This window comes from Sinocyclocheilus anshuiensis, unplaced genomic scaffold, assembly GCF_001515605.1.
Source record: "Sinocyclocheilus anshuiensis isolate Anshui unplaced genomic scaffold, SAMN03320099.WGS_v1.1 scaffold544, whole genome shotgun sequence".
Lineage (NCBI taxonomy): Eukaryota > Metazoa > Chordata > Actinopteri > Cypriniformes > Cyprinidae > Sinocyclocheilus > Sinocyclocheilus anshuiensis.
The window spans coordinates 124,676-137,190 of NW_015555763.1; the positions used below are offsets into that span (position 1 = coordinate 124,676).

The 12,515-nt window shown below is 37.7% G+C and overlaps 1 protein-coding gene across 1 annotated transcript in view; it reads right to left on the reverse strand.

Moving 5' to 3' along the window:
- The window catches only part of LOC107674097 (estrogen-related receptor gamma), a 30,341-nt gene extending 28,715 nt beyond the window's left edge, over positions 1-1,626 (reverse strand). Inside the window, exon 1 of the mRNA XM_016467979.1 lies at positions 1,516-1,626. The gene's annotated coding sequence lies outside the window, so the exon portion shown is untranslated. The remainder of the gene's footprint in view (positions 1-1,515) is intronic.
- Between the last annotated feature and the right edge of the window lie 10,889 nt (positions 1,627-12,515).

Sequence of the window (12,515 nt, forward strand, 5' to 3'; positions counted from 1 at the left end):
ATAAAATAAAATAAAATAAAATAAAATAAAATAAAATAAAATATTACCCGGCTGACAACCACTTCTGCTTTTTTAATTCACATCTATCTGATGATTCTCATTGTAGATTATGCTGTGAATTGTGCATATAAAGATTAGTGTCTATCTAATGAGAGAAAGGACACACATTTCAGATTGGAATGAATTGGTGAGGGAGATTGGAATAGGTAATTAGCAACACCCTTACAGTTAAATTAATTCATTTGCTGTTTAATCATCTATGTCAATGCAATATGATAGACAGACAGAACCCAAATACAGCACTGCAATCTGTGTGTGTGTGTGTCTGTGTGTTTGCAAGGCCCAGATGAATCACTTTCAGCCCAGCACATCTGTGTTTGAGGTCTGAGGACAAAACGGATCACTAAATTAAAAAGCATTAACTTCTGAGGTGTGTGTGTGTGTGTGTGTGTGTGTGTTGGAGGGGGGGGGGGTTGTATTCCTAAAATGATTTCTACCACTGTAATAATTAAGATTATTTCCACTGCTATCATGCATAAAATCATATTGTATTCCAGGAGAATATGCTACCATTAAGTAAAAAGGCTTTAGGGACAAATCTGTTAAGCGCTGTCGTGCTGTCTCTTTGCAGAGCAGTCTGACAGAGCGGAAGCTCTGGTATTGTGGGTTTGATGTCTTTGCCAGATTGGATTTAATCCGGATTAGACCTCTCTCTCCCTCTCGCGTTCGCTCGCTCTCCCCTAACACACACACACACACACACACACACATGCACAAACATCTTTGTCGATTGGCTCTGTCATATACTACATCTCTGTCTTTCTTGTTTTGTGTCCAATTTCCTGGTGCATTGGAAAGAAGGCAGGTCACTGTAAGGTGACATTGAGAATTTAGTGAAAGATTCTGTGTTTGATCTTTTTTTTAGGTTTGACAGATGCAAAAAAAAAATAATACGCAAATGCAAACGCAAAAGGGATATTTCACCCCCAAAAAAAGAAAACTGTCATCATTAACTCACCCTTGTGTTGCTTTGAACCTGTATGACTTTTTGTCGAACACAAAAGAAGAGATTTTGACAAATGGTTTGACTGTTTTACAGCTGACTTTCCTTCTTCTTCACAGCACAAAAGAAGATATTTTGAATTATTTCTTAGTAGTTTTTTTGTTAAAAAATATTTTTGGACGCCATTGACTTTCATTGTATGGCCAAAAAAATACTAAGAAATTCTTTAAAATATCTTCTTTTGAGTTCTGCAGAAAAAAGTTAATCATACAGGTTTGGAAAAACATAAGGATGAGTAAATTATGACAGAATTTTCATTTTTGTGTGAACTAAACCTAAAATTTGCATTTATTTTTAAAAATGCAACATTTTACCTGTTTTATTTTTATATAAAAAAATGGGAGTGTTGCATAAAAAGTGTATGTATTTGTATAAGAAAAAAAATCTTGAGGCTAAGAAAATCTAAGAAAAAAAATAAATGTGAAGACATTAAATGAATACAATGTTCTTACATGGCTTTTTTGGTGGCAGAGCCAGTTGAGGGTTCAAATAGGGGCTGTTTTCTGCATCTATCCGGCGTTTGTACTTCTGTCTTCCACCACGCACACGGTCCAGTCGAACACCTGATGAAAAAGAGGACACAAGAAAAGACAACAACATTTACTTATCACACATCATTCTAGCACGAACACAACCTCTTCAGTAAAGCAGTCAGATAACCTGCACTGTCACTTTAAAAGCACTGTGAGGGGAGTAGGCTGCTGTGAGCCCGCCATAAACGGCACGGCAGCTGTCAGTGGCCATTTCAGGGATGTGGACAGGAGATGACCAGCTGCTGACAGACAGGGGCACAGTCGCTCTCTCCATGTGACATCCAGACACGCACCTGCCCATCTCCTGCTTGTAGCGTGTGTGCATCTTTAGAGCACTCAGCTCACGGAAAAATAACAGGTAAACAACAGAGAGACATTTGTGTTGCGTTAACACGCATCCTCAAAAGTGTTGGTGACAACAATTACAGGAGACGTTTATTCTCAAGAGTGCAGAGGCGTTCAAGTACTCAAGTACTTGTGTGAAGCACATCACTGTGTCTTTAAAGGCGTCCCATTCTCCTTCATCATTCAAAGCTCCCATCGATATTTTCCCCCCACAATGAGCACAAATAAAGTGTGATGGGTGAGTAATTTATTGAGGCGCGACAGTTGTGAAAACATTCTGAAACCATCCATCACGACCCGCGATTCTGATGAGTGCAGAGCCTTAAAGACCTGTCCCTGCTTTTAATTAATTGACATACAAAAGAGCCTTAATTTAATTATGCAAACCTCTCCAGGGGGTGGGCAGTTTCCGTGGAAACCACTTAAAGGTGGCTCAGGACCCGTTTCATGCTGCATGCTGGAGAGGAACGGAATGGACATGAAGGCCCAGTGGGCCGGCCCTCGTTTCACAATTAAAACACTGGAATTCTCGTTTAACTGAATGGTGCTCAATCGCCACCTCCACTGGGCTTTCAGGGCCTGACACTCTCTGAATAATTTAACAATGAGATGCACCTTCCTCATATTGAAGAGCACTGATTGAAAATTTGAAGTGCTGCTTATGGGTTTTACCTGATTATATTTTAACTAAATGTGAATCTATTCATGTCATTGGAAATGGTGACAAATATGTATATGACAATATATACATAAAAAATAAATAAAACACAAGGGTTTTCTCCCCAATATTTAGATCAGTAGTCAATCAAAATGGGATTTTCAATGGGCAATTAAAATTTAACTTTGGTCCCCCAAACCCAATATTAGCCTACATTATTAATAATATAATATAATATAATATAATATAATATAATATAATATAATATAATATAATATAATATAATATAACCTTTATGTAAATTAAACTAAACAAAAAAATAAATAAATTGAAAAATAAAATAAAATAAACAGAATAATGTTACGCATAATCATATATCTTACATCCTGTATCTTTTTTTTAATATTACTCTTGACAAGTATAGATCTGGAATGTGTACAATAAGTGGAGATAAAATATAACCATGACATGAACTTGAAATCACACTGTGCAGATTTTCATTCATAATGTTCACACACTTCACGTTCATAATGTTCACAGTCAAATAGGCTTCACTGACCAACTAGTCTGTTATGCTCATTAAAAATACTGCTTTATTCCATTATTATTGATGCCTTTCTAAATAAGCTATCCATTCCTACTAAATAGTAACCATAGTCGTAATATTTCCTCCTATAGATCAGTATTTCACTATGACTGCACAACATGCAGGCGTATTTTGGGACGGAGTAATAATGAGTGTTAATTAACTTTGACCCTGGCTGGTTGTTGATTATGTGACATTGTACTCCAGGACAAAAGCAGATCCGTGACCCTGTTTGCTCACATTTCCATGAAGGAACACACGTCCCACAGGCTTCGTTTTACATGAGAACGGTGGTCTTTAAAAGATGTCACATTGCTAGCATAACCTCCTTGATGCCAGCACCCAAAATATGCAACTACACACGATGCTCACATGTTGACAGCCTCTCATCTTAACAAGACCAACCCCCCCACCAGAAACCGGATCCTGCTCCTGCCCGGGTGCCTGGACTGCAGGGTTTATTGGGCTAATTCACTGCTACAGACACGCTTGTAATAGCATCACCTGCAGTCCGTGCGGCATCTTACATCTTTGACATCCAGGTTAATGTGGGTCAGATATATAGCTCTTTTATTAGCCTGATTGGTTGATTTTTCCTGAATCTAGAACAAATACTGCAAATGACATCAAACTGATGCGCAACTGTGTATAACGTTTTGAGTCCGAGCTGCATCTCCATAGGCCTGCAATGCGCTGGAAATAGATGAGGAATTAATGCAGCACAACCCTGAAAGACACCCTCTACGGTGGGATATTATTAGGAAAGCCTCCCTCACTGCTGAAGGAGGATCGTTCAAGGATTTACACGCTCCAAAACAAACAACATTGGAATAAGTTACCCTTTGTTACTGATTTGCAGCCAGCTTTGTGGCTTCTCTTATATGGTTAAGATTAAGATGCGGCTACGGGATGCCGACCCAGGGGCGATCGTTACCCTCCACAAATGGTGAATGTGGCTTCACACCATCAGGATACATCTGTCTGCTGATAGACCTTCTATCGCCACATGACTGTAAAGCAAGCAGGCGCCTGGCTGCACATGGTGTGCCGCTGGGTCGGGTTTCACACAGACGTAGATACAAAGAGCTGCCGATTGTTTGTTTGATGGCGTATCTATGGGCCCGCGCGGAATGATCTTGATGAATAACATTGCTTCATGGGACGCACACGCCAAAAACCACTTTGATGTTATACTCTCAAAACAGACCAAATATATCTTACCATACAGTTTATGTGAATACAATTAGTTTCCTTAAAAAGGAGGACAAAAAGAGTTATTTTAAAGGGACAGTCCAACCAAAAAAATTTAATTCTGGCACAATTTACTCTCCCTTCTGAAATCTGTATCTGACTTTTTTCTTTTGTGGAACACAAAAGGAGATATTTATAGTAGATTGTCCAAGCTGCTCTTTTCCATACAATGAAAGCGGATGATGACTACAGCATCAAGGCAGGATTTAAAAATTTTTTTTTTTTTTTTCCTCACATAAAGCTATCAGATGTCTTAGGAAGTCTATATCAAAGGAATATAGCTTTTAGAGGCTTTTTTGTTCTTTTTGGCAGTTGACTGCCCCAGTCCCCATCCACTCTCACTGTACTAAAAAGATTAGTATGAACCTTCTCAAAAATGTTTTCTTTTGTGTTCCACTGAAAAATAAAGTAATACAGGTATGGAAGGTATGACAGTGAGAAAATAATGACAGAATTTTAACTCAAATTGTTAGGTGAACTGTCCCTTTTAATAATAGGTACCTTTAAATGATGCAAAATAATGCATTTGGCTATATTTTCACTTCACTTTTCTCTTTTTTAAAATGTTCCTCTGCTATTAACAGCTCAAAGCTCACAAATAATATTATTTATATGTTCTGAAATGTACCTTCTTATTTGCTTCATTCATTAGCACTAAGTAGGACAAGAAATGTTGTTAAAACATTTCACAGCAAATGCCTCACATTTCATGCAGGCTGACATAACAAGAGGAATTGTGAAAAAAAAAGAAGGGAGAATTCATTTCACACTGTTGTAAATCCCCAGTAGATTACAAGATTTTACTCTTTTAATTAAGATGACAAATAGACTAGTTGCTTCATGGTGGAATCCCTTTTCCCTTGTTTTAAATGATCCTACTACCCTCTCCACACCTCCCCCCACGTTTTTATTAGGACCCACAGATGACCGTAAACTTCTTACAAGGCTTGTTTTGAATTTCATAGGTGCCGTGGAATCCTGCAAGGCGTCTGCAGAAATTTACGGGGAAGTGTGAGAGAAACAATCAACCTGGCAGCAATGTGTGCCACTTTAAAAAAAGACTAATTAATCAGACGTGGCCAGAGAATTCTGATGTCTCGAACTTACATCACTATATTACACCTATTCTTGTTTAGTAGTCAACGACATGCGTGCAGACACACTAAAGAGGCGAGGAGACTGTTGTTTTGGCCAAGGCTGATGGGGCACTGGAGAGTAAATACAGCAGCCAAATTTCTCACAGCTGACACGCATAAACACTACACCGCTTCCACTCAACAAAGGCTTAAGTGTTCACAGGAACGTCAAACGTGTGCTGATAGTTCAGTTTCTTTTTATAGGTGCTATGCATCACAAGAGTATAGCTTTCTCTCTGATGAATATATATAGGATCAAGCACTTAACCAGCTAACTCTGGCTACCAGAATAGATCTTCAATCAACAGCATGTCTAGAAGGAAAATGAGACACTAACCAAACCAAACATTAGGAGGACAGAATGTTGATCTGATTTATTTACTACTACATTGTAGTGTAGTGCAATCACTCAATCCTCTACTTTTGTGTCATTATAGTGTTTGTTTAAGAATACTGGCAGGAAACTGTGATATATTAAATTATGAATTACTGATATCCATCAATAGCAGCATTAGTGCTCATCAGGGTACAAAATTGAATCCACACATGACAATGGCAAACAAATTGAGGAAATTACGGGCTATAAATATCCCTTACTTGCCATGAAACTGTATTCTGTATTTATGATTATTATTATTATTTTCAGAGTTTAAACTTTTAGTATAGTTTTTGCATATTGTGCCAAACAGTGTGGATCAAGTTAGTTGATCGATCAATCAATCAATCAAGTAAGTTTTGGCTACTTAATACAATTAATATTGTGTTAATTCAATGAACATACTGTATGTCTTTACAAATTAAGAAAAAATAAAGACAAAAGATAAAAGATAAACTTCTTAAGTAAAAGTCGATGCTAGATGTGGAAGTTGCAACAGATATTTTCTAAAGCTGTCACTTACATCTGCAAAAAATCATTCTTACAACTTAATTTACACCATGTGCTAAGTTTGAGGTACCATCCACTGGTAACTGCATACTATTTACTTGCCAAAGACAATTTGTACTCACATTTGGCTCTTGATGGGTGTTAATTTTGGACCCTAGCGCTCTTCCTCTTTAAGAAAGCACATTTAACAGTCATTAGGCACTGACAGAAATGAACACGGGGTAAAAGTACTAGTCTACCGAGCTGCCAAACTCCATTAAATGTTCACCTTCACTATTTCTGTCTCGTAAAGTAGATATTCTAGAAGCAAGGCCTAAGAACATCACAACCCACCTTCGTTCACATATTCTTGCTGGTTCACTTTAACTAAATCCAAGGGGGACCAAGTAGTTTTTGTCAACGTGAGCTTCCAGTCAGCTTTCCTATTTCACAGAAGCCCACATCCTCCAGTCTATTCCATTAATGCTATGAGCTTTTATGTGGAAATAACTGTGATCTATGGCAAAGGGCAAAACAAAGTGTGCCCCAAGTGCTGAGGCCAGCCCAGCAAGCAGGACACCCCATTCTGAGAAAAAGAGCGAATCCCAATTGCAATCGGCCGAGTTTACACACAAAATGCAAATGGGCCTCGGACAAATGAACATGGGTGAGCAACAGAACCGCTGGTTGCAAGATCCCCTGAGAGCTACAGGAATGAATTATTAAATCTTCCCCGGGACGATGCGAGAGAGAGCGCAGGAAGAGAAGAGAGGGGGCAGACACACACTGTCATCTGAATCTTCCTCTTAATCCAATGAGAATTTATTTTCTTTGCCGCTGTAAATGTTGGCTGTTAAGCCATGGGACAAGTGCACTCTGTGGTGCCATTCATGCATAAAATGTGGATTTCTATTTGATTTTCTGATGTTTAAGCCTGTTAAATCCCCCCCCCTCCCCGCTCCCTTGCCACAATCGCCTCCCCTTGAGTTTCTCCATAACGTAATTACACTGAGGAGCAAATATTGACAGCATTTGTCTTGAGCTTTGAAATGTTCAAATTCCCAAACAGAAAAACCAAAAAACCAAAAAACAAACTTTTATTATATAAAATAATAAATTATTATTATTATTTATATAATAGTATATAGTGTTAATACTATATATATATATATATATATATATATACATATATATTAATATATTGCACAAAATAGGTTAAAATCCACCTAAAATGTTTACCAATATACTTGCTCCTGTAAAAAGCTGAATAACTGTAACAAATAACTGTATTTTTTCCTTAATTATGATTATAATATAACCAATTATGATTGGTCTTTTTTTTTCATGCCATTTAATTTCAGCTGCCTTTTGTTTTTTTATGGTCCTTACTTGTATTTTGACATAAAATCATATTTCTATATAATATTATTTAAATTAAGACTTTTCTGGTTTTAATATGAATATCCCAAAGAACTTTACAACATAACCAAATGACACAAGGGTTTACATGTAATTGTGTATGCAAAATTTAAACGAAGTATCTTGCTTTAGACACAGTTTAATAGAATTTGATGGAAATGCACAAAATCACAGGATAAGCCCACCAATGTTCCGTATCTCTCTCACTCATTCATTTTGGGCTAATAGTCGATCCTATAGTACCTGAAAGAGACCCTCCTCCATCACCGCCCACCCCTCTGCACACACCTCTCACTTAATAAAGAGCTATCCGAACAAGCTCATTTATTTTCCGGAAAATTAACTCACTTTCAGTCCTGATTAATGATTTTAATCTAAATGAATCAAATTAAAAATTGAAAATTATATTTCCAAAGCCCACAAAAAGGGGGGAAAAAGACAAGGAGAAAAAAGACCATTCCCACTTAACAAATGAGCCTTCAAATATTAAAAGAGGAGCAGGAGTGGGGGATCCTAATGAAATGTGTCCGGTGCATGGCTGCCTCTCCCTACACACAGGCAGATCCAGAGCTGGAGAAAAGGGAGATGCACAGAGAAAATAAAGATATTAGAGGGGGAGCCCCACTTATTGTCTGCAGAAAATCCGGAGAGAATTACTGAGCTATGTACTTACTTTAATTATTGTGTCATGCCCTGTACATTCTCAACACAACTTAAATTGAGAACGAGAGAGAAGCGACCTGCAGGTGCCCTGGTCATGTGACTGCAGTGGGCAAAAGCTAGTGAGTGGGCATTGACTGATGCGGACAAATCTAGTGCGATATTTCGGCACAGAAACTCTAGTCGTGGCTGGCTGCGTCTCTTTCTGGGCTTTGTTGCTAACCTGCCAAATGCTTGGCTGACTTAATAGACAAAGTGATGAACGGCGATCATTTTGGGGCGGAGGAATATTGCTGACTGCCGATATTGGAATCACTTCTGATTGGATCACCATTGGATTTCCCACTTCAAATGGCCACGTACATTGAAGAGATCGACGTCTAGGTCAAATTGACATGTTTGTGCTTGCTTTGTGAGGGAAAAACTCAACTAGAGCGATGGAAAAGACGCTTGTGAGTGGAACGGTGTCACTTGTGAAAAGCTGTTATTGGTTATCGAGTCATGGCTGTTCAGAGCCGAGCACAATTTTAATATGACCCATCTTTCATCCAGGATCCCCAGTATAAAGGACACTGAAATATTAGGGGGGTGGTGAGTGCTGATGGAATGTCATCCAAATGATTGAAATGTTGAAATTCATAATTGGAAACACAGTGCTATCTTATGGCCCTCTCCCTCCACACACACACAGACACGTACGGCGGGCTCCTTCACAGCAGCAGAGGCATGCGTGAGGTTGGGCATGGCAGTGGTTTTTATGGTAATTGAGGCAGTTATATGAGGTGGATGTGGACAGCGCCTTTCTTCTGCCGAGACTTAAAGAGAAATAAGCGTGTGTTATCTTCCTGCCGGCAGAGCCGCCCTATTGTTGATTCAATAATACAAGACGGCTCTTATCAGGGCTCGGGGTGACTGATTGGCAGGCCGATATGTTTAGACAATGTGCCGTGTTCAAACTGAATTTACCCAGGCCTCCAGTCTGCCCAGGAGCAAGCAGAGCAGAGCGAATTAACACCACACAATGGACTGAGACTCTTTCAACATCTTTACATGCCCCCCTTGGCCCATGTCTTTTTCTGGACCAAAACCCATGACGTCTACAATCCTGTATGATTTTATATACTACTACTACTACTACTACTACTTTATTATTATTATTATTACATAAAATTGAATGAAGGCAACAAAAAAAAATCTATGTGAATGAATACACAAATAATAATATTAATAATCAATAACATTAAATGAATAATCAAATAACTATAAAGTTTCAAGTATCAAATAAAGTATTCTAACTTAACCTCCAAGTAAACTATTTCAACTGGAATATTAAGCCCTGATATCATGTTTCTTCTATCTGCCAATACCAATAATAATAATAATAATAATAATAATAATAATAATAATAATAATAATAATAATAATAATAATAATAATAATAATAATAATAATAATAATAATAATAATAATAATAATAATAATAATAATAATAATAATAATAATAATAATAATAATAATAATAATAATAATAATAATAATAATAATAATAAAATAATAAATTATAATAATAATAATGAATGAATATGTGAAAAAAGCAGAATAAAAAAATGTGAATGAAGGCACAAAAAGGTAAAAATAAATAAATAAATAAAATAAACAGTAGCGGAGGAAAAATTTTAGTTTTTAAATTCAGAGACATTGCTATCCCAATGGGGTAGTTCTCTGAGGACACAGAGTTAGCCGAAATGTGCTCCATTATGCAAGAAAATCATAGATATGTTTAATTCAAACAGGATTGAAATCATAAAGTATGTCTGTGAAACACAAATTTACCAGGGAGAACAAGTTCCTTCTTAACAAGGCTTTGGAGAAAAATGTATCTAATAATAATAATAATAATAATAATAATAATAAAATAATAAATTATAATAATAATAATGAATGAATATGTGAAAAAAGCAGAATAAAAAAATGTGAATGAAGGCACAAAAAGGTAAAAATAAATAAATAAATAAAATAAACAGTAGCGGAGGAAAAATTGTAGTTTTTAAATTCAGAGACATTGCTATCCCAATGGGGTAGTTCTCTGAGGACACAGAGTTAGCCGAAATGTGCTCCATTATGCAAGAAAATCATAGATATGTTTAATTCAAACAGGATTGAAATCATAAAGTATGTCTGTGAAACACAAATTTACCAGGGAGAACAAGTTCCTTCTTAACAAGGCTTTGGAGAAAAATGTATCAATTCAAAATCAAGGAGCATAATTGTGTTTACATTTGAGGTCTCTGTTTAATCCAAGGAGACACCCAATGGTGGGCAAAAGCCAAGGCAGAATGAGGTGTTAATAACACACGGGTGTGTAGGGGTGAGATATCAGCCAGGGGAGGAGGTGGCCAGCATTGCGGGATCAAAAGGAGCGATTTTTTGCCTTCATCTGGCCTGATGGTGGAGTAAATGAGAACAGATCAGCGCTGCGGGCTGTGGGCAGGTGGCTGTCGGCCGTCATCCGTCTCCTAGCCATTAAATTGCTGGCAAGATGGAGGGCCTTCCTTTCCTGTAGCCACACTTACAGATCAAACAGTGACAAATGAGATGTAACTGCACTTGTAAAGCAAGGCAACAATCTGTCAAAAATACAATATAATTTGTGATCTGACGTGTCAACCACGTTGTCTATTCCTGATCTATCTATCTATCTATAATAATTTATATAAAGTATTATACATATTTAAGCCATTTAAAAAGGAAAAAAAGTCCTGAAATCATCTGCTTCTACTATCAGACTGATAATAATAGAATGTAATGGTATTTAATAATAATAATACTAATGAAAAAGAAAGAAATGTATATCTATACATTTTTCATATAGTAAAAAATATATATTTCAATTTGTCAGCCAAACATGTCAAACTGATGCAAAAATGGACAGATGGATGGATGGATAGATAGACTCTGTTCTAAAGCGCCATCGTCTGTATTTGTGTGTGCTAGGCTTGGTTATTACCTGAGGAAAATCAGTGCCAAGGAAAAAACTACTTAGTGAGCAGTATGACTGCATTAACAAGGCCTCTCTTTGCCTGAACAATTCCTCGCCTCTAAATGATCTAATTAAAGTCTCATCAGTCGTGTGTCTCGGGCTGAGCCCTCCGCTGCTGCATTCAGACACTTTCACATGGAACGGCGTTCCCTGCTGTGCTAGCGCTCCTCTCGGCCTCACTGATCACATGGAGGGCTTCTGATACATCATCATAACAGACAGTGGGTGTCTTCTGAGGGTGGAAGACTTGTAGAGGTTTAGATATGATGGGGGAAGAAGGTAACAAAATTAACCCTTAGGTGTTGAACACTAATAGATATGAAAATAAGTGAACTGTAGAGACCACAAATCACGCAGATACACTTTCAACACATTCCTTGTACACATACGCAATGAACCATCCGAAAAAGGAGTCTGAAAAAAAAGTGTCTCCTTCAAAAATGAGTAAACATTTATAAGCTTTCAATATGACCGGAACAGACAGATTTTCGTGGCGGGACATCATCTATCAGGAGCTGTGAGAATGATACGGTATGTGTCACTATGGAAGGGCGTGAGTGCTGTAAGGCAGTGGGTGATGGTGGCCATCCGATGGGGGAGATTGCATTAGAGCAGAGCACGGGATGGTGCTGGGGGCTGGGCCATGCTGGTTAATATGGGGCAGTGGGGAAACTGATGGTGTTGTAGGAAGGAGGGACGAGCTGCAAACGGCCTGCAGGTTGCTTCAGGTCGGTCAGTGGGAGATGAGTGGGTAATTGCCACTTCACCATGCCCAGTGTGTTCATTCAACCCTTCAAACGACAGAACATGCATCTGAGACTTTTCCGCTTTCTTTTTTTCCACAGTACATAATTGGGACTCAGAATGTGAACGTAGTATGTGTGTCCATATCATCAAAACCTAAATATGACATAATACAATAACAGCCAAGAAAACAACACACATACACACACACACAT